General features: G+C 40.0%; 1 protein-coding gene across 1 annotated transcript in view; it reads left to right on the plus strand.

Moving 5' to 3' along the window:
- EDIL3 (EGF like repeats and discoidin domains 3) overlaps window positions 1-22,573 on the plus strand; it is a 242,858-nt gene that overhangs the window by 40,284 nt on the left and 180,001 nt on the right. The gene's annotated exons all lie outside the window — the stretch shown is intronic.

Raw genomic sequence — 22,573 nt, forward strand, 5'->3', positions numbered from 1 at the left:
AAGGCACAATCATAGCAAAATATAATCTACTGAAATATGTAATCAAATTTTTACCTTCAGTAGACTGCAGCTACTTGGAAAACTGGTATTGTGCTTATTCATATTTTGATGAACATCGAAATGAATCCACATTGCTAATATTTTTATAAATTTATGTCTGAATAAAAAAGTAGAGGAACTTAAATAACCTGCCCATATGGATTATGTATCTTGAAGTTAAGTTGCTTGGCAGGAGTTTTAAAGTTTCAATGAAAAGTTGGTAACGCAGGTTGGTTGCGTGTGGAAATTAAAAAAAAAAAATAAAATTTAAAGTGCCTTTTGCTGATCTTCCAATTAAGGAATATTTTTAGAATGGAATAAAGAAAACAACCTGGGAGCATCAGGAAGCGAGTGGGAGCAGGCCAGGGAGGGCCCAGCTGAGGCTCCTCTGCAGCGCTGGCTCCAGCCCTGGGCTCCTCAGCACAGCAGACACCAGGAGCTGCTGCAGAGGCTCCAGGGCAGGCACACACAGGATTTGGGCTCTGCAGCATCTCTGGGCTGGCCAGAGCCTGCGGGAGCTGGGCTGGCCAGGCTGCAGAAGGGAACACCAAGAGGGGTGTAAGGGACGCTCTGAAGTTTCCTTCATTGGCCTCACGATGGTCGCAAGGGCCCTGAAGGCCCCGTCAGGAGCCCTGGCCTGGCTGAGGTGGACGTGTTCTGGGTGTTATCCCAAGGGATCGTTTGCAGTGTGCTCACTGTGCCTTCACAGAGCCCTGCTGGGAACGGGTTCTGATTGATGGGGCCTTGTCCTCACACGCCTGCACCTGCCCCACAAGGTCTGACAAGCAGCGGCTCGGCCTTGCTCGCTCGCACCTGCCCCACACGCCGAGGGCTCTCAGCACAATGGCCCAGGAATCTTCCCCACCTTTGGGCCAGGTGCCACTGCTTTGGATTGAGACTGTATCAACTGGAACTTTTGAGATGGCTCTGGTGAACCCCCACGGACACGGCGAATCTGTGTGGCTGGACCACGAGGATTCCGTCTCCTTGGTAGCTATATTCCCCCTTCCCTCTTTCTTCCTATGCTTTATTTCCTTTTCTGATCCCTCCATCACATTTGCTGCTGGCCCTCAGTAAAGGTGCATTTGTTGTGACTAAACTGACAGTCCCCTGCTCTTTGTCTTTTGCACTTTTGGGATCTGGGAAGGAGCCATCACGACCCCGCTCGCCCCAGCGGATGGTGCCAGGGGGATGCCATCAATGCATCCCAACATCTCCAGGGGCTGCCAGAGCACGGGCCGGGCTCTGCTCGGTGCTGCCAGTGCCAGGATGAGCAGCAGTGGCCATCAAATAAAGGGCAGCGAGGTGCAGGGCAGCAGGAGGGAGAACTTGTGTCCATGGAGGGACAGCAGAGCCCTGGAACAGCTGCCCAGGGAGGGCCTGGAGTGTCCCAGGCTGGAGACATCCCAGCCCCAGCTGCACCTTCCTGGGGGATGGACCAGGGCACCCTGCCTGGGCAGGCTGGGCTGGGGCAGCTCGAGAGGAACCTGCCAGCCCCAAATGTTCTGTGTTTCTGGGAATCTGTAAATTCAGGTTTTCAGCCTCGTGGAATGCTCTCTGACAATCCTGAAGATATCTGGGTGTATTCTGAAAAGGGCTTGATCTCCTTCCATGTCTCCACACCCTCAGGAATGTTCTTTGCTGCGGTTTACAGACTTTCTGTCCTGATTTGGCAAATTATGTCTTGCACTTCTACAGTGTTTTCACTGATTACTCATTTTTTCTTACCACCCATCCCATTGCCATGTTGGGTTTTGTGGGGGAAGGTTTGTGGACAGTTCTTCCCTTTTACACCTGGGAGTGATATTGCTGATATAAGTGACAGTAAAACCAAGGAAGAGTAAATGATTCTGTGATCAATTATTGGACTTTGCTCCTTGCTTACGGGGTGTGATGTGGACTAACCCTCTCCTCTCTAAAATCTTTTCTCCCAAAAGGAACGTGGAGCGCACTCTGGATGGCTGCTTTTTCTCCTGGAGACAGAAATTCTATAAAATTGGCTTACTTTCATGTCAGGAGAAACATTTCTTTCAAATATGTCCTTAACTGTAGTGAAACAAGATGATTAGGAGGAAAAGGGTGAGGGAAAGGTGAATCTGCTATCAGTGGGATTCAAAAGAAAGGGCCATGACAGAGAAACTTTTTACTTGTAAAAATGGCTTATCTGTGCAAATATCCTGATGTTCCTAGCATAGTTTTGCAACTTTATTTTCTGTCCACTGACTGTGTTCTTATTTCGTGTGCCTTTTTTTTTTTTTTGCCTTTGAATGTTGCACATCTGTTGAATTCAAGGCATATTAAATTTGAATCAATGTCACCAATGCACCAATAATTTTATCTACATTCAGATTTAGACTGCTTTCTGCTCATATCTTCATGTCTGTGTGCTTTCTTGCAAATGGAGAAAGAGTGAAGTTAAATAGCAAGCTGCTTGGTTTTTGTCCATCTATGCTTTGACCAGTCACCTGAAGATTATTTTGATAAGTAGAAACGCTGAAAAAATATTTTATTGACAACACTGATAAAAATAACATTTCAGTGGAGAAAGTATAATTTATTTCTTGGTTTTATAGTAAATAGTTCCTCTACCAAGCCCTGCCATCTCAGTGCTGTTCCTGGTTGTATGGCTTGGGGTTTTTGTGCACTGTCAGACATTTGTATCCTGTTGTTGTTGTTGTTACTAGGTGGAAAATGTTAGACACACAATGTAGTCACCAAATAAATGGATTTTTTGTAGAGATTTTTCAGATTGCAGCACCTGAAGGTTTATTTTGGCCGGTAAGAATATCCTGAAAAGTCAAAGCAATGCTGCCAATGTGGAGTGACACAGCTCTAAATCTGCTCTCTTGAGAAGGTCAGACATCTCAGAATTCTGTCAAGTAGGAATTTTTTTTTGAGAGAAATACAGGCATTTATTTTGAATCGAAGAGTTTTGCTCATATTGCAGTGACCTTTGTGAGTTTCTGTTAGTAAAAGGAGTTTGGCTTATGCAGTCACACTCTTGTGTAGAAGCTATTTTAAAAAAATACCTGAAACTGAAATCTAGGCAAACCAATGTGAGATTTAAATGGGAAATAATTAATTTCAGAAACTTTCCAATATGACAGTGATAACAATAATTAAAACTGTACTGATGAGCCAGTCCCCACCCGATCTTCTCACCTGCAATTTTTGGCCATGAAAAAGGGGGAGCAAGTTGGTTTAACTGAGGTAGGGCTGTGATTTATTTCTCTGATGTAGCTTAAGGCAGGATATCCCAAGGCTCAGTCCTTCCAGAATTAGAGCTGTTACCACCATCAAAACTTGGATATACCCTTCAAAAATGAATAGGTCAAATAAGAACTTAGGAGAACTTGCATTTTAGAAAACGTGAGGTTTTATCCACCTAGGTGAAATGACATTGTGTGTGCATTTTACGAGTCCTTGTCTGTTTTTAAACGTGAAAAGTGGACACAGAATATGATTCAGCTGAGTATCTGCTAATTAAGCTGATTTATGCAAGCCTGGAAGGCTCCTAGGGAGTAACTGGTTAGAAGTTGTGGAAAACTAAAAATAGAGGAGTGAGTCCAATCTCATATGTTTAACATATTAGGGTGAGGACGGTCATTGGTTCTGTGGAACTTGTGAATTTTGATTAAAGAACATAGCTGCTGCACCTCTTCTTGAAATTTCCGAGCCTGTACAAATTTACCAGGTTTGTTATTTCAAATGCAATGCAGCATTTTAAAGCATGTAACATCAGTACATTTTATATGCTAACATTTGTATGTTAGCTGGGAATAAGTGCTGTATGGATTTTTAAAATAATTTCTCTAAAAGCATTTCTTATAATGGCTGAATTTTATTTGAAATACAGGTTTTTACATCACACTAACAAGAAAACTGTTCAGTATCAAGTCAAGACTAAGTGCTCCTTTCATTTGCTCTCATAAACACCCACAAAGTTGTACCCAAGATTTTATGATGGATTGGGTTGAAATTTTCATTGCTTCTTTCTCACTGTTTTTCAGAGTATTCTCTGTGGAATTGAGCTCCCTGCCAAAAGAGAAAAACATTGCAAATTTAGTTTATTTACAAGTTATATATTTTGTTCCACCTAATGACCACAAAATAATAAGAAATGCTTCATTTGCCATTAAAGAAGGTAGATAAGATCAGGTAGTTCAAAACATTTCTGTGAAAACAGATATGATTTTGTTTTCTCTGTTTCAATGCTGTTAGATATCTACTTTTTTTTTTGAAGTGGAGGTAATTAATATTTATATAATTCATACGAATCTCAGATTTAATATTTTGATCTTCAGTTACTTAACCTTTTACATGTTTTTATTTCTTATGCAGCACATTCACACTCTAAAAAGAAGCAATTAATCTCTAGTACAAAACAACTTGTACAACTCACATATTCAATATTTGCTGAGCACCTGGGACCTAATTTCACATTGTGCTTGCCTGCATGTATGCAACTGCCTGAAGTGAGTTACACAAATGAATTTGGTGCAGATACTTCAATAAACGTGAGTTTTCTAATTACAGAATAAAGAAAACAAACAGAAAAAAAATTGAATCACGGAAATGTATGTGTAATCTTTCACTGTGGATATGGCAATATAGTTATTCCAGGATTTGGTGCAATTCATAGAATCAAAGAATTATAGATTGGTTTGGGCTGAAAGGAGCTTAAATCCCCTCCAGTGCCACCCCCTGACACAGGCAGGGACACCTTCCACTATCCCAGGCTGCTCCAAGTCCCATCCAATCTGGCCTTGGACGCTTCATTTCTGTATATTCAGAACTAGATAATTCTTCAAGGCTCACAAAATCTCATGGCCCCTACCTACTCAGAGTAAATTATGCTTTTTTTGGCACTTTTGGGTGTTTTTCTAAGCCAGACTATCACAGGTGGGATGCTGGATGCAGCACTTTGCAACATGGGTTTTTCTGCCAGGGGGTTTTGTGCAAGTTGTCAGATTTACTCTCAGTTCTGGAAAGAAGTTTTTACTAAATGAAGAAATTTCTAACACAAAAAAAAAAAAGAAAAAGGAAATAAATCTAAGTTACAGTAGAAAAATCAGTTGAATTTTGCAGGTGTTCTTGGTTGCAAAATTTATTTGAGGGCAAGCAATTAGCTGTAAACATTACAGAAAAAAACCAACTTTTGAGGTCAGGTGAGATGGATAACACCTCAACATCATGGAGGGATCTCTGCCTGAAATCCAGGCTGCTTTAAAGGAAAATCTTGTAGCTTAAAGAGTCATTATTGCAGATGGGACCCTTGGTGTCATTTTGTATTTGTTTTCCTACGTGTCTTCCCAATTCCACTGAGTGATAATTGTTCTGAGCTCAGCCAGAAACCGTCCTCTTAAATGGATGCAATATTTCAGGCTCAGCTGAGACAATTTGAAACAGTGCCAGATTCTGGAATTTAGGAGGCCCTGATTTGTGGAGAATTCCTCACAAACAATATTGCACATGTCAAGTTTTGTTGGGTGAGTACTCACTTCTGTGTAAATCCCATTTAAAATTACCTCATGAATCACCTGAAGAGGAGGGTGAGGTCAGAAAGTCAGTCATGATCCTCGAGCATCCACGTCTGTTTTAAATACTGTTCTTTTAGGTGTTGTGGTAGCACACAAGAACTGAGGATCGCATCTGCATTTCCCACGAATATGTTTAATGTCTTGAAAGAATTATGGAAGTTTCCGTATTAAGTTTAGTAAACTCAGTTCTCCCTTCACTGAATTTCAGAACAATGATCCTCAACAGCTTTTTCCCGAGTTTTTTTTAACTGCTAAAATCCGTGCTTTGGCGACAGTTTCAAAGCCATGATGAGGTATTTTAATGAGAAAATCCAAATATTTGTATAGTTCTTTTTTTTTTTTCTCTGTTTTTAATAGTGAGTGCCCCAGACAAAAATAGCAAAAAATCAATGGATGAATCTGTGGGTTCTCCTGCACTGTAGCTTGCAAAGTCCTGATATTCTGACTGTGGCAAATTTTTTCATTCCCTTGAGGAGGAGTGCTGCCACACAGATGTAGCTGTGTGGATTCTGCATTTTGGATGTCCTTTCTTCTTGTTGATGTTGATTTCTGTTTCCTTTGGTTTATTTTGTTAGGGTTTTTTTATTGTTTGCTTTGGAAGAAGACATTTTAGTACGGAATTAATATTAATTGCCAATTAGTAAGGGGAGTTCTTCAGTAGGTATTTTGTCCAGCACAACTGCATGCCCCATTTACATTCCTGTCAGCCTGTGGAGGTCTTCATCTTGCATAAATAACCCAAGAAAATGTATTTACAGCAGAAATTTCAAAATAAATGCTGTATCATAGCATGAATTTACAGTACCTCTACTTGTGATTAGGATAACTTCATAATTAAAGACACAGATCCCTGAAATTCACCACAATAAAATAGTTTTGTGAGGGGGAAGATGCAAAGCCCAAAGCAAGCTGGCAAAAATTAGAATGGATTTAAACCAGTCTGATTGAAATGTCTGGTGCACAATCATAAAATCCTGTCCACAAGTTTGAAGCCTCATCAAAACCTCATTAGCTTTAATGAGACTTATAATATGCATTCTAGGAGACAGATTGTAGGGTTGAGGCTCAAATTAATACAGAGTTGTTGCATGACAACTTACTAATAACATTAATCTTTCCACAACCTGTTCTGACAGGGTTTTTTATGAAGAAGATCGGACTTTACTTTTTATTTTCCCTTTCTTCTTTTTTATTTTTTTTCCCCCAGTTGGAGGAATATTTTTGCCTAGGGGTCAAATTAAACAGCTGGGGGCTTGTGTTTTGTCTGTGTCTGTCTGCCCAAATTATATTCTGTGTGCTCCTGAATAGATTCAAATAACATGGTATAATTGTAATATTGTAATTTTCCCCTTGGAAACTCTTGTAATATTTGCTGGATAATTATGAACCCTGCATAATCAATCCCAAGGGATCCTCTGTAGATTTAGAGTGAAATCAAATATGGGCCCTATAAAGATCATCATTATAAGACTTAGAAGTCTGGATGGGATCAACTTAATTCTCCCTGTTTTTCCTTAGAGTTTTGTTTGGGCCAATTTTGGAACCTCTGGTTCAAAATTAGAAATGATAACTTGAGTAAACAACCAGTGTAGCTGTAAATTATTTCATTTTAGTTAAACACCTTTTTTTAATTTTTTTTTAAATTTTTATTCTCCTCCCCATCTTTTTTCCTGATCATTGACTATAATGTTGAGGCATTCTTGGTTCTGAAGAGAGAAGTTGCGTTTTGTAAATATATTTTGCTTTCCTCCTCCCTTCTCACTGCAGTTTCAATATTATATTTGTATGGCATATTTCATGGGGCCTCTAAATTAAAAAAAAATTGTAAAAATAAAACATTGCTTTCTTTTTGCAAAGTAATTAATGAGAAAGGGCACCCAGGAAGGGGTCTCTGTTTTGCCTGTCACTCTTGCTGGTTACTATGACTAATGCTGTATAACATTCCTTCAATCTGTTGTTTAATGGGGATGGATGAGCTGTTAGATAAATTATATTTGTGAACTTTATTCTTTCTTTGACTCCGTGGGACTTAGTAAATATAACAAGGAAGTTTCAGAATTATTTTTTGTCTTTAAAAAAAAAAAAAAGAAAGAAAAGTAAAACTTTTCTAACTTTGACTGCATGGGATGGGTTTTTTGGGTTTTCTCCTGCCCCTTTGGTACATGGCTGCTGTCTCACTGCTGCTTCTCCCTGTGTTTAATTAGCCCCTGAAAAGTTCAGTCCCCACTTAACACATTGTACATCACCAGTGTTTCTGGCAAAATCTGGAATTGCAATTGAATGGCATCGTCTACCTCAAAGCTTTTGAAAAATCATAAAATGTTTCACAGCATGACCCAAGCTTGAGTCAGCTGGTGACTCAGCCTATGTGCTCTTCTCATTTTGAAAAGCAAAGTGCTCTTGGTTTTCTTTAAGGTCCTAATTCTGTTTAGGACCATCTCTCTTCTCCAAATTCACATGTGAGCTATAAATTTAACGTTCTAAAGATGACTTCCAGACCTGAGAGGTACACTCAATTCCTTGCTTGTGCTGAAGTATTTAAAGAAAACACTGAAGCCTCTAAAATTTGGGATAAACATTTCAGTTGATGCTGTGTGGGAGGACAGTCAATAGCCACAGCAGACTTTCATTGTCTGCCTGACAAAGGACTGAGTCATAGCTGTATTTTACTTTTGGCAAACTTTGGGAATTGCTTTCCTTTTTTTTTTTTTTTTTTTTTTTCATCCAATTGCACCAATTTCCAATTCTTTAAAAGAAGACTGTCTTAAGGGGTTTGTCTGAGAGGGCCAGTTAAAACAGGGTGACCTAAAAACTTATGTTAAATTGATGCTAATGCAAATGCTTTTAGTGGTAGGATGATGTGTGAAAAGAAAACCCAGGAAAACAACACGAAAAACCCAAAACAAACCAAAAACTGAAAACAAAACAAAACAACAAAACAAAACAACAGTGTAAATATATGATGATTTTTTCACCTAGAAGTATATCTTGGGTAAGTGTACTGATAAGAAAAAATACTTTATTCCAATCTCTCTCTCAGGCTGGGTGGCACTGGGTTATCATTGAAAGGGCTGGGATTTTTGCATTAGTAGTCCACCTGCTTTGTCTGTTATGAATTATCAGCAAGAATCATTCACATGCAGAACACATTCAATTATTTCTTTGTCTGTCCCAGCTTGTCTCTTCAAAAAACAAAAAATAAATAAACCCAGACCCTGTGAAAAAAACCAAATAGTTTAGAAAGTTCTCCACCTGTATTCACTAAACACAGTTGGGTGTGCTGTGCAGAGTTTCATGGACTAAGAGCTTATAAGCAGCATTTTGAATAGCTTAAAAATGTAGTTAATGCTGTGCTTTCATCTCACAGATCAGGCTCTCATGGCAACACTGGAGTGTTATGAATTTCATCATAAATGACCACAATTCATCATATTAATCGTATTTCATCATAAATTACTCTGATTATTCATTATTTCAGCTGTAGCTTATATGTTTTTTGGACTTCACTGAAGATGCAATTACTTACAGAAAGTCACTTGTCACCTCTTATTGTATTAATGATAAATGAAGTTTTGGACTCATTGCAGTGATTTGTTTTTACACAGGCTACTCTTCGCAGAATTAAAATTTGGAGAAAACTAAGAACTTGATAGTTTCTGTAGCCTGAATCAAAGCCAGATGCTGGCATCCTGAAGGATCTTATTTGAGTAGCTGAGACATGAGGCCAACATTTTTACATTCTCTGGAGCCACGTAAATATTTAGATACTATTAAAGTACTTAATTATGTCTCACATGGATGCAGTCTCTTGTGAAATACAGACATTTTATTAATTAAATGGAAAGACAGGTAGATTTCTTGAAAATTTAACTAGCAATGTATTTATTTGTACAATTAAATATATACAGTTTTGCATTGTATAAATGCAGTCTATTTATAAGGCAATTAAATTTTGCTAGCTATGAGAATTTGTATTCTTTACATACCAATGGTGCTTTTAATTTAATTAATTTCTTAGCAAGGTCATCTAAATTTCTAACTAAAATTTTTTGTCACGGTGAGACTGAACTAATGACAACACCAACACAAGTTTTAGAGTGAGACATTGTGGTTTTTTGTTTTGTTTTTTTTTCCAACCCCAAAATTAAGTAATGGTAATTTAATGTCAAAATTTAAGGGAGAAACCCTCTTTTCCAAATCATTCCCATGTGGGACTTTATGCTGACAGTGTATGAGGTATATTGAGCAACACTGGACTGAAAACTGAATTAATATTATATTTATGCTGTGTTGTAGCAACATAGTTCATACCCTTGCCAGTACAAGATCCCAAAACAAGCTACCACTCACTCATAATGAATTCTCCCACCTGCTTCTTTATAATACACTGCTAGCTTGATTTTGCCTTTTTTTTTTTAATAATCCTCATTGACCTTTTAAAGGAACAGAACAAGATCTGATTGCAAAAAGCAAATACTTTTGGAATCTATCCCTAATTATGGCCCAGATAATCCCTTTTGATTTTTGCCATGGAGAGGGTGATAATGACAGCAAACCTGTTGGGTGCCTGAAAATCCATTGGTATTCAGGGCTTGGCTTATCTGATGTTATCTTTTACTGCTTTCTGCTTATTTTTTGTCTCTCCCCTTTTTAATTTTTGTGTTCTTGAAGAAAAATTGAAATTTGAGATATGACTAGGGATGAAAGAGACGTGTTATGGGTGGAAATGATGCTGTTGGCTCAGGACATGAGATAAATGAAGAGATTATTCAAATAATACTTTTCCTACTTTAATGTTCTGCCAGGCAAGTGTTTTTGGATGGATTGAGAAAAAGATCAGGTGTGAGTATGGTGGCTTATTTGCAATAAATATGTGCTTAGTTACACTGCTGAACATCTCATTTTATCTGTAAGTCTGAAGAGAGTGAGTTCAATGATTTTCCTCACACCACATTTATTCCTGTGTAAGTATCTTCTGATGGGATTTTTAACTTTCTATTTTAATATAGAAGAGGTAAAAAAATCAAAATGTGGGTGAGTGTAGGCAGTGCGTGTGTCTTTATGCACTCTGAAACAAACAAAAGTAAGGATTTGTATTGCACACAGAAAAGGAGTTCTTAAGTTTTTCATAATAGAATAAATATCATATTTATAACTTAATTAAATCAAGCTTTGGGCTTGTAGGTGTGTAAGCAAAGAATCACTAACCTGTCAGTGGTGCATCCCCATATTTTTTGTTATATTTTTAATCCCTTTAGTCCTGAAGTAGAAAGTAATAAAAGACTTTAAAATCTATTGTGTACAATTAACACTTCCTGCATGTGGTGGTAGTAGCGACAATTTTCTTTTGCCATTTTAACATAAAAATATGTCCCATTGGATTACAAGACATTACTGAAAGAAAGTCTCACAGGAGCATAGCTACTAAAAAACAAGTTTCAAGAGAGCCTTGCAAACTTTGTAGGCAGTTTTTAGCTTCATAAATAAGTAATAAAAACACAAGCACTGGCATCCCAATGCATTTCATATTTAGAAACTAAAATTATTATGGTTCCTTCCTTTTTTTTTTTTTATCCTGCTAATCACAAAATTCCAGGAAAGCCCTGGAGGAGGAGATTTCACACCTAATACTTTTTGCTGTGACAATGAGAGGTGGCCGCATTTCTTGCACCGTGGGGTGTTCCTTTGGTGGCTTGTTAGTCTGATTTTTTTTTTTTTTTTTTTATTCTTTTCACCTGATCCAGAAATTCTGCCTGTGGAAGGCCAGACAGCAGCAGACACAGGATCAGCCACGGCTCTGCTGGTGTTTTCCACAGGACAGTTTTTTGGTGTCATTTATCATGTTATTAGGCGGAGTATATTGCGGCCCATTTACTACGTGGGGGCAGAGCACTGTAGATTAAAGGTAGCCTGGAATTCTCTCTGAAAAGCGGGAAAAGGCCAGGAATTCAGAGCAGAAAGCCTCTGTGGAAGTGCCAGCATTGTGAAAGAGGATGGCCAGGCAGCAGGGTTGGTGTTTGATTCAAGCGGGAGGTTTTTGCATCAGGTTAGACACATAATGAACATTCCAAATCCACTCCACAGTATTGCAGGGAGAGAGTGAGGTGTGTTGTTTCCAGGAGGCAGAATTCCTGCCTGTGCTTGTGGTTCCCAGCTGGACTGCAAGGAACTAATAGAAGAGAAGAGCAGGATACAAGGAGAAAGATGGGAAAATGGATGCGTTCCCTCTGAGCAGCTCCAGAGAGGAGCGGAGATGCTCTAAATTGAGTGATCCCACAAATTACCAACTGCATAATATTGCTCACCAATCCGTTGCTCACTATTTTTGGGTTTGCAAGCTGGAGCTCAGAACACAGTCCAACTTGAAATAAGCAAAAACATTTCAGGTTGACAGCCTGCTTTCTACCTGACAGGAGGGTGCAGCCAGGTGTGTGTCGCAAGCATCCAGTGACAGGAAAAGAGGGAAAAGCCTCAGGCTGGCCCAGGGCAGGCTCAGGGAGGACAGCAGAAGGAATTTCTTTGGTGAAGGGCTTGTCAGGCATTGGAAGGAGCTGCCCAGAGAGGTTTGGAGTGCCCATCCCTGGAGGTGTCCCAGGAAGGGCTGGAGGTGGCACTCAGAGCTCTGGGCTGGGGACAAGGTGGGCATCGGGCACAGCTGGGACATCCAAGATCTTGGATGTTTTTTCCAGCCTAAACGATTCTGTGAAACCTGTTAGCCACATGGACATCTAAAGGAGATCTTGGCACATCCTGATAGCTTTGCTTGTTTAAAAATAAGAAGTGAGGGGAAGGAGGGAAGTGAGAGGAGCAGTGTGACACAATTCCTGTGCCCAAACAGCTGGGGAACACATTGGCATTAACTAAACATCTTGAATGCCAAAATGATAATAAGCACCACATTTCTGAAGGATTATGAATCTCAGAACTAAAATCAGCTAGTGTACATAAAAGTGGTTTGATTTGGGAGCACCTATGAGCCTGGTTTCTATTTAATTTGATGTTCAAGACTGGGAGCACAAAACCTGCAAGATGCTCAGAGCAGGAGACTGCTTTGTTTTTCAAGTGCCCTTTGGATGTCCATGGAACAAATTGCACTTGAAGTCAGGTAAATGTCTGAAATTTTAGGATTATTGTGAGGCTTCTCGTTCAGCAGATCTAGAATTGGAATTTCACATTTGGGAACCACTTTTGTGGCCACTCTGCAGCCGACTGCCAAGGCATCTAAAGTTGTTAGAGTGGCCTTTCTCTAATGCTGAACTGCAGATCTTCTAAGAGCAACATCAAAACCAGCATTCTTTAAATAACCATCTGAAATAATGCATGTTTGGGTGTTGGTGGGGTTTTTATTGGGATTTTTAAAAATTTTCTGTGAATTCTTAGCAACTGACAAGATGTCTCTTTTCCTGCTTGGATTCTGGCAGGGCAGTAATCTAAATCAAAGTGCTCTGGCATGCAGGAGAATGGAAATGGTAGACTGGTTTTTAGATCTTAATTCTGACAGATATTGTATTTCCCCTTAGGAAAAAAAAAAATCAAAAACAACAAAAAACCCAAACCAAACAAAAAAAAAACCAAACAAAAATACACACAAAAAAGAAAAACAAACAAAATCAAAGCAAAACAAAAATCATGCAAACAAACAAAACCAAAATCCAAAGCCAACCAACCAACCAAAATCAAACTCAACAAAAGCCCCCAGACAAAAAAACAACCAAACAAACAAACAAAAAAACCCAGAAAAATACACCAAAACCAAACCAAACCATACAAAAAACAAAGGGAAAAAAACCCCAACCAGTAAATAAGCCAAAAATATTCACAGAAACCAGCAAAAGCCACCCTCGCCCCCCAAAACCCACAAAGCAACCAAGGAAAACAAAGTAACATAAACAACAAAGCAAAATGTAAACAAATCCACTGAACTTCCTGATATTTCCACAGAACTATAATAAAAATCAGTCATTATCACTTTTCCAGGAGGAAATGAGACCATGCACAAGGGTTGATCTCCTTTCTTTATGGCTACTGAGATCTTTTGGGTTTGTTCTGCCCTGAGAAATGCTCTGCTCAGATTCTCTGCTGCAGTCTGCCTCTGAAAAGAAGAATGTTTGATTCTTTTGCTTCTGTTTTATGCTCACCTGGAACTCTGGCCTACATGGCAACAGTGACGTGCAGGCAGAAAACAAAACAAACACATACACACAAAAAAATATACTCTAAACACTCAAGCTAACAGAAAACATCCAGGCTCTTGCCAGATCTGTTCAGAGAGATAAAAACCACTTTCATTAGCAAAAGTGCTTCATATGCTACTAGAAGAGGAAGGTAGGCATTGCCAGTCACTCCTTATGAAAGCAACAAGAACTGGAGGTAGAATCATGCAATTATTGACAGAAATATCACAGAAAGGGGATTTTTGATATCTAGAGAATCTACGTCACTCAGTTTTGGTTTTTGTTTGTAAAGGTTCATTACAGAGAGCCAGGCATAATCCAGTCACAGCCTCTACTGCTAAATTTTTGATTTTTTTTTCTTGGCAGAGCTGGGTGAAATCACTTATCTTTGGTGTATCAGAAATATATCAACTCTTGGGCAATATTTGAATATTTGATACAGACTGGTGGGCAATAGGGTTTAAAGACTAGGCAGTAGAATGATTATATAAATCACCTATGAGGACTCACTTATGGACCTCATATATTTTTTGTGGGATTTTTTTGTAGTTTTGCAGGCTTTTTGTGGTTTTAGGTTTGTTGTTGTTGTTGTTGTTGTTGTTGTTGGGTTTGTTTTTTGGGTTTATTTGTCTTGTTTTCAGGATGGCCATAAGTAGAGGTGTGTTTGCTGGTTCCATACACCATTTTTATTATTCTGTGCTTGGTTCTGTTTACTTGGATTGGAATTGCAGCAGGAGCAGGGCTTTGTAACAAAAAAACAAAACACAAAGAAAACACCAAAAACAAAGAACCCCCCCAACGCCTCCCAAAAAAATCCAAAACCACCCCGAAACCCCCAAAGTAACAACAAAAACAAAACAAGAAACCCGAACAAAAATCCACCCAACAAACAAACAGACTAACAAAGAAAAAAAAAAACCACACCAAAATCAATAATCTTTGGACCTGATTTATTAGAAAGTATCTGATTTCTATAGGACCAGGTATCAGGTGGACTGATGAGGGAGTGGATGTGTGTGAAGAGGCACTGATAATTTTCCTGTTAAAAATAGAAGCGATGCAAGACCCCAGCAAACAAAAGTTCGTGGAACATACATCTCATGCTGCTGAATAGATTAGCATTTCCAGAAATGCTTACAACTGCAGTCTCCAACCGGTGATTCTGAAGATAAATACAGAGTTCTCTAGCAGTGATAAATGCAATGCCTTTCGTGGTTTTGTTTACTTTTAAGCACTTTGATCCCGGTTTTTAATCTATTTTCATGGTAATATGTTTTATCTGGGAAGACCCGTTGTCTTCAGTTCACTCCTGACAATGAAACTTACCAAATTTACTTCATGTTAAAGTTTTATTTATTCATCTATAGCAAGTTTCAATAGAGCTGTAGTGGAGGGCAATAGTGCCTGCCTTTGATCTGTAATGACTCAAGATGGTTTCTATTGTGATGCCTCGTAGATTGCTTTCAATAGTTGAGCTTTTCAGACAGTGTTGTCGGCCTTCCTTGGCAGCTGTTGAAAGGAAAATATTCATATCACATTGTCTTCCTTTCAGTCACCTACCAGGGTAGGTGAACAAAGAAGAAACAGGTTGAAAAATGCAGAAATTGTTGTTTGAGCTGACTTTTCTTGAACTTTATGAAATATACCGGTACTTCAAATGCAGCTTTCATAACTGAAATAATTTCATTTCTGAATAACATAGGAGGAGAATTCAGCAAATACCTTTGTCCAGCGTAATAAATGTCTGCTTCCTTTTGGGCTTTATTTTTGTACAACAATAGCAGGGGATAAATGTTTTTTTATTGATTTCTCCAAATTGTCTTGCATACCTCTTGCATATTTGGTTTCAAGCAGGACTAGAAGGAGCCATTTACAGCAATTTCTGGGTTAGTAACCTGGCATTCTGAAACACCACTGAGACATAATTGATATGCCACTAGAATACACTAAAAGGCTCGAGTGTTTCTGGATGCTTCTTAAAAATAATAGCTTTAAACTGCATAGCAAGAAAGCTGTAGCAGGTAAGTAATGAGGGTAAAATCGTAAAAAGGCTGCACACGAATGGAAAGATAGACACTACCAACCGAGGCTGAAATAATAAATAAAAAAATAAAAAATAAAACAAAAAGTCTGGCTGAAAAGTGAAGAACTAATCAGAAACATATGAGAAATAGAAAATGTGGTTTAAACGTTGCTGGATTGAAAACGAGACAGGAAATTGGAGGAAAGGGTAGAAGGAATACTATGAGGACATTAAAGCCTGAGAAATTGTCTTAAAAAATTGTGGTTCAATTAATGGATAAAAACAACTCAAACACTGCTGCTGTTGACAATATCGAGCTGGAGCAACACCATGGAGTTAATGGATTTAATTTGGGCTGGCAGCAGCGTGGGGCAGGTACCCTTTGGATTTAAATGGATTCTGCTGATCTCGTTAGAAGCTGTTGTGTAACAGCTCATGGCCCAGCACCAGCGCTCTGATCCAGCTCCCTGGAAGAGCATTTTTGCTTCCAACTTTGCTCCGGGAGATTTATTGGTCCTTAATCCTGCAGGGGTGCCAAGTGTTGTGCAAACAGTGCTTTTATCATCCAGGATGTTCAGTCTTGTGCACTCCTTGAATTTCAGGCAGCTCAACCTGGCGCAGCAGTGGCTGTGCCCTGGTGCCAAACAGAACATCTTTTGGGGCAAAAAAGCTGAATTTAGGGCAAGGGTGATGTCCTAGCCCCACAGTGGTGACTAATTGTGGGTGTAGCTGCCTCGTGGTCTGGGACAGCTCACTGGAAAATGAATATTCAGAGAGTTAGTTTGAGGTCAAGATATCAAAGCATGGAAATGGCAGCAATTAAAATGTTTGTAGGTCCCAGCAATACAGAGGAATACACAGACAATAATTTGATTTTGGGAAAGGGAGGGATCAGCACCTATTTATATATTTATTTATTTATTTATTTATTGGAGTACAGCAGTATATATATATATATATATATTATATATATATATATATATAAAACCCTGTACTGCTGTACTCCAATAAAGAAAAAGTTCCACTGGCAAAAACATAACTACAACACACACAAAAAAAAAAAAAACAAACAGGTGATTCCTTTAATGAGAGTCACAAATAGAGGGGGAAAACAAATTCCCTAATGAGCCCCTGGGTAGTATTTAATGCCATCGTTTGAGAAGAAATACGTTGAAATTCAGACTGGAATTTTATAACCTATTTATCAGTCATTTTAATTGTGGTGTCTTTGTCAAGATCAGGCTTCAGCAACATATTTGTGCACCCACAACAACTCTTTTATATGTTCTGTTGGTGAATAATGAGGCTTCTCTAATCACCTGGTTGTGCTGTAACTACTGTGTTGTTTGTTGCTGGCATAAATTGCTGTACAGCAATGGCAAACGATAAAAAATAACACACATAAGCATAGGGTGGGGGCTGAACTGGTGTGTGTTTTGGGTGAAGGGAGAAAGAAAACTGAATGAAGTTAATTTTATTAACACATTTAAAAATAAGATGAAGAACAGGAAGAAGTAGGAGACTGGTGCTAATCACAGAAGTATATAAAGAGAACACACATATTCCACTGGTCTGGTGCTAATCCCATACAAATCCAAGCAAAGGCCTTGTTCTTAATCTGAAAACAAAACCTACAGTCCTCTGCTGTGATATCCCATGGTCACAGATGTGGAAAGTTGAAAAGGATCAGTAAGCACTGATGTACATTTATAACTTTATTTGGACACATCAAACTGTAATCACCTTCCATCCCTTTTTCCTGTACACTGCATGAAGAAATGAATTAATTGTGTTATTTTTATTTTAGTAGCTTAAATTTATTTGTGAATATGTATTCATGATTGCCATTATCCTCACCTCCTGCTTAGTGTTTTTCCCTCCCTTTGGGATTTTCTTTATGCTTAGTCCTGTATTTTAAAAATACATTCTCTGTATGCAGATACAGGACTGTGTTAAGTGTCAAAGAAGAGCAATTGCATGTCAAACATGAAATTATATGGGCATCCTGTTCTACTTAACAAGGTTTACATTGCATTGCACTGCTTTACAACCACACCACATTACCTGGAAGCAGTTAATAAAGCAATGCTGCAGGAAAAAAATAAAACCACAAAAACAAACAAACAAAAAAAAATAGAGACCAGTTAGATAACCCTCCTTGTGATTTTTCACCACTGCTGAGTCAGTGTGGGAGGCCAAGTATGTTTCCAGGTCTGCTGTGGCCTCTAGGAATGTGTCTGGGATGTTGAAGGGCTGGTTAATGACTTGGTCTTGTGAGTAGAAGCAGTTATCATGCACTTCATTCCTCCATATTTTGGTCATCTGGTGATGCCAGAGAACAAACGGATTGCTTTAGGAATATTTGTCTGTGTTCAGAAGCTGAAAGAGAGTAGTTGGCTGGCTCAGTAGTCCAGGATCTATATGTACCATTATTAAAATAACGTTTAAGCTCTCTGTTACAATATAGTAAAAGCATTGCATTCTTGTTCACTCCAGTTGTGAACATCTGTAATTTACTCTTTTCTGTCTGGCTTCTTCCTTTTTCATCCTTTCTCAATGACTGTTCTCAGCTCTTCATTTTCAAATGTTGCTCCACAGAAGCAGTGAGGATTCCCAAGCAGCTTTTTTAAGCTTGGTTTAAATGTAGAGCAGGTAATAAAAGTAAATTAAAAACCACTGCCAAGAATACGGTTTGTTTGTGCAGTGTGGCCATACTGAAATGAGGTTTTGGCACATATAAACTGCTTCCTTACTTAATATTCTTGTAAACCACCATGTGGCTGTAACAGCACGAGGCAGCACCTACAATGTGAGAGCAACAAATGAATTTATCAAAGTCCAGTTTACACCTCGGCTAAATCTGTGCTTAGGTGTCCTCATGTCACATGCTGCTGCTGCATGGATTCTGTGCCCTCGGAGGCTCACAGCTCTTGCAGTGCAGTGTCCGTCTGCTCCTCAGGACAGGAGGACAGGGAGCTCCTGGAGCAGCCCCAGAGGAGGGAAGGGGACAGAGGGGATTCAGGGAAGGCTGAGGGAGCTGGGGCTGCTCAGCCCGGAGAGGAGCCCCAGCTGAGAGGGGCCTCAGCCCTGGCTGTGCCTGGCTGTCCTTGCGTGTCCCTGAGTGTCCCTGAATGTCCCTAGGTGTCCTTGGGTTTCCCTGGCTGTGCCTGGTGTCCCTGGGCAAACCCATGTGTCCCCCTGTGTCCCTGTCTGTCCCTACGTGTGCCTGTCTGTACCTGGAGGGTCCTTGTCTGTCTGTCCCTATGTGTCTCTGTGTGTGCCTGGGTCCCCATGTCTGTCCCTGTCTGTCCCTGCCTGTTCCTGGGTGTCTCTGTCTGTCCCCTGTATGTCCCTGGGTGTCCAGTCTGTCCCTGTGTCCCCTTGTGTGTCCCTGTGTGTCCCTGGTGTCCCTGTCTGTCTGTCCATGTCTGTCCCTGTGTGTCTCTCTGTCCCTGTGTATACCTGTCCATTCCAGTCTTCCCTGTGTGTCCCTGGTGTCCCTGTCTGTCTGTCCCTGTCTGTCCCTGTCTGTCCCCATGTCCCCCTGTCTGTCCCTGTCTGTCCCCGTGTCCCCCTCTCCATCCCTGTGTGCAGAGGTCAGAGCAGGCCCAGGCTCTGGCCCCAGGCCTGCTCTGACCCCAGAGCCCCGGGCAGGGCTGATCCCAGCCCAGTCTGTCCCTGTCTGTCCCTGTCTGTCCCTGTCTGTCCCAGTCTGTCTGTCCCTGTCTGTTCCTGTCTGTCCCAGTCGTTTCCTGTCTGTGAGTCCCTGTCTGTGAGTCCCTGTCTGTTCCTGTCTGTCTGTCCCTGTCTGTCCCAGTCTGTCTGTCCCTGTCTGTCTGTCCCTGTCTGTTCCTGTCTGTCTGTCCCTGTCTGTCCCAGTCTGTCTGTCCCTGTCTGTCTGTCCCTGTCTGTTCCTGTCTGTCTGTCCCTGTCTGTCCCAGTCATTTCCTGTCTGTGTGTCCCTGTCTGTGTGTCCCTGTCTGTCTGTCCCTGTCCATCCCTGTGTGCCCCAGGCCCAGCCATGGCCCCAGAGCCCCGGGCAGGGCTGATCCCAGCAATTCCCCTCACAGGAGGCAGAGCCAGCCCTGAGCAGAGCCCAGAGGGGCTCTGGGGCTCCTCCCTGGGAACATTCCAGAATTCCCTGGGCACAATGCCCTGGGCTCTGGGCTGGCCCTGCTGGAGCAGGGAGGTGCCACCAGCTGAGCCACTCTGGGCCCTTCCAAGCTGGCCCATCCTGGGGTTCTTGCCTGGTGGCTTTAGTTGCAATGAACCTGGTAGATTCATTATTTAATCATTATTCATTATTTAATTTAAGTTTTATATCATGTTTGGGAAAAGTCTAGGAAGAAACCTCATTTGCAAGTATTTCATAGAATATATACACGGGTCTTTCTAAGAGTAAAAGTTTCAGATTTCAGTCTGTTTGTGAACAAGTTGGAACAAACGAGGTAAAAATTGCATCTGTCCTTTCCAGAGGCTCTTAGCAAAAATGACCCAGAGGATTTTCATCACTCATCCACAGAGCTCACATGGTTCTGCCAGCTGCATTGTCCAAAACAAACAGAATCAGTTCTTTATTGCAGCTGATAGCTGTAATGCCCTTACTAATTCATATCCCTGACACAAGAGGCTCATCTCTGCAGTGCCTAATTGATATTCTGAATGTGGTCAGTAACGTCACCTTCCTGTAAAATCAGAAAGAAAATTATGAAAAATGGCACTTTTTTGGTATCTCTTTAAGTGACATGTCTTTTTTGACAGTGGCAGGACCTCCTAAAAATCCACATGACCAGAAAATGTGTGAGATTAATGAAGTAAGACTTGTTAACTGTAATGATGAAAAGGTACAGAATATTTTGCTTTATTCTCTTTATGCATAGGATTTGGTGTAATCAAAGAGGGCATTGTGGATGCTGTCCATGTAGGAAAGCATGTTCAGGGCTGGCACGTGAGTTAAAATGATCATCTGGAGTGCAGGTAGGTTTTGCAAGGGGATCCCTGGTTGCCTGCACATCCTACACTCCTTTTACTCCTGCCTGCAGATGGATTTTTGTGGGGATGAGCTGGGTCCATTCCCAAAAAAGCTAAATTCAGGTGGAGGTTCTGGTTCTCAACCAACACCCAGTCATTGGAGCACCTTGGGATCACATGGAGGGAAGTGATTAAACCTGAAGCAAAATCCACAATTATTATATATTGTTAAGATGAAAACCAACATCATTTCAATACTGTTGGAATCTCTTGTAAGAACATGTTGCCAAATAAGGTGTTAAGGAGTGGATAGCCAAAAATAGAAGTAACTAGAAATCAATGAATACTTTTCAAAGTGTAATGAGAATATGCTTAGAACTTATATTCTACAGTATTTCATTTTGGTGCAGATAGAAGGGTATAATGAAGCATAATCAGAGTTTAAAAACTGTTAATGATGACTTTTTTTAATTGCTCAACTTTCAAATTTGGATTTGCTTAGGATGGGAAAAGATAAATTCACCAGTGCTGAGATTAAAGATTGCCTAGCAACCAAAGAATGAATACATCTAATGTAGGGAAAACAAAGGGAGAACAAACCACTTTCATTTCCATATATATGAAGTATGTATAAATATAAAAGTGTGAAAATAAATATACGTGTGTATGCAAAAATATAGACATACACCCTAGTTCTTCCAAACTGCCAACCTGAAATGCTGTGGATAATAAAAAAAAAAAAAGAAATGGAAAGGCGAAACCAAGATCTAAGATGTGGACTACATTTGGAAATTCTCATTTCAAAGTGATAAATCCATGGTAAGTGTTTGGGCTTTGTTTTAAGTTGTCCTCCTTCACTGATGAAGTGAAAGTTGAAAGTGGAGTGAAAACAGTCAAGACCAGTAAAAATATGTGCATCTGAAAACTTTTAAACCTGTAAAGACTAGAAGGAAAGGAGATGTCACCTTTCTACAGAAGATCATAATCACTTAGAACTGTTAATTTTGAAGGACTGTGCTAATGATTAAGCTATGTGCATTCATTGTTCCTCTGTGGAAAATGGGATGGGCAAGAAATATGAATATTTTATTAACTGAGACATTTCAAGTGAACATAATGCTAAAAATCTCCTGATCAGCTTTAAAAGTAAAGGACAAGAAAATGATGGAAATGATGACTGGAAATGATAAGGCATTTCTTGGAATATTTTCTGAAAATTTTAATAGAACAAAACAAACAAATGGAAAGACAGCCTAACTGCCCTGTGCAGAAAGTCTAATGTAAAGGTCTTATTTATTCCCTTTTCATAAACTTCTTTCACCCCATAAATGTGAACAGGTGCAGAAATCCAGGTTTATTCACCTGAGTCTTAGCAAGTGGCAAAAAAAAACGTGAAAACAAAAATCCACTGTGTGAACACAACTGAGGTGAGCAACAACCACAACCGAAGCAAAGTGTGCAGGGACTGACTGCTGGGGTGATTTTTTGCCAGCTTTGTTGAGCATGCAGAGAGAAGAGATGTGGGCAGCTGTGTTGATGGGGACCAGGGTTATCTTCATTAAAGGCAATTTTCTTCCCTCTCCCTAGTTCTACAGGAAGCATCGCTGGCTGGGGTTGGGTGCTGGGGGTGGTGTCACCAGTGCTGTCAGCTGAGCAGGCAGGGGAATATCTCTCTTTTTTTTTTTCCTTTGATGAAACACTGTCTCGACTGATGGCAGCTTTCCTCAAATCTGCACAGCAGCCTGTGCATGAAAGATTTCCCACAAGTTGTAAAAATATTCAGAGCCGTGTTATATAACCACGTCCCCCCTTTAATCGTTTTTGAT

The sequence above is a fragment of the Molothrus ater genome, chromosome Z, assembly GCF_012460135.2.
Source record: "Molothrus ater isolate BHLD 08-10-18 breed brown headed cowbird chromosome Z, BPBGC_Mater_1.1, whole genome shotgun sequence".
Taxonomy (NCBI): domain Eukaryota; kingdom Metazoa; phylum Chordata; class Aves; order Passeriformes; family Icteridae; genus Molothrus; species Molothrus ater.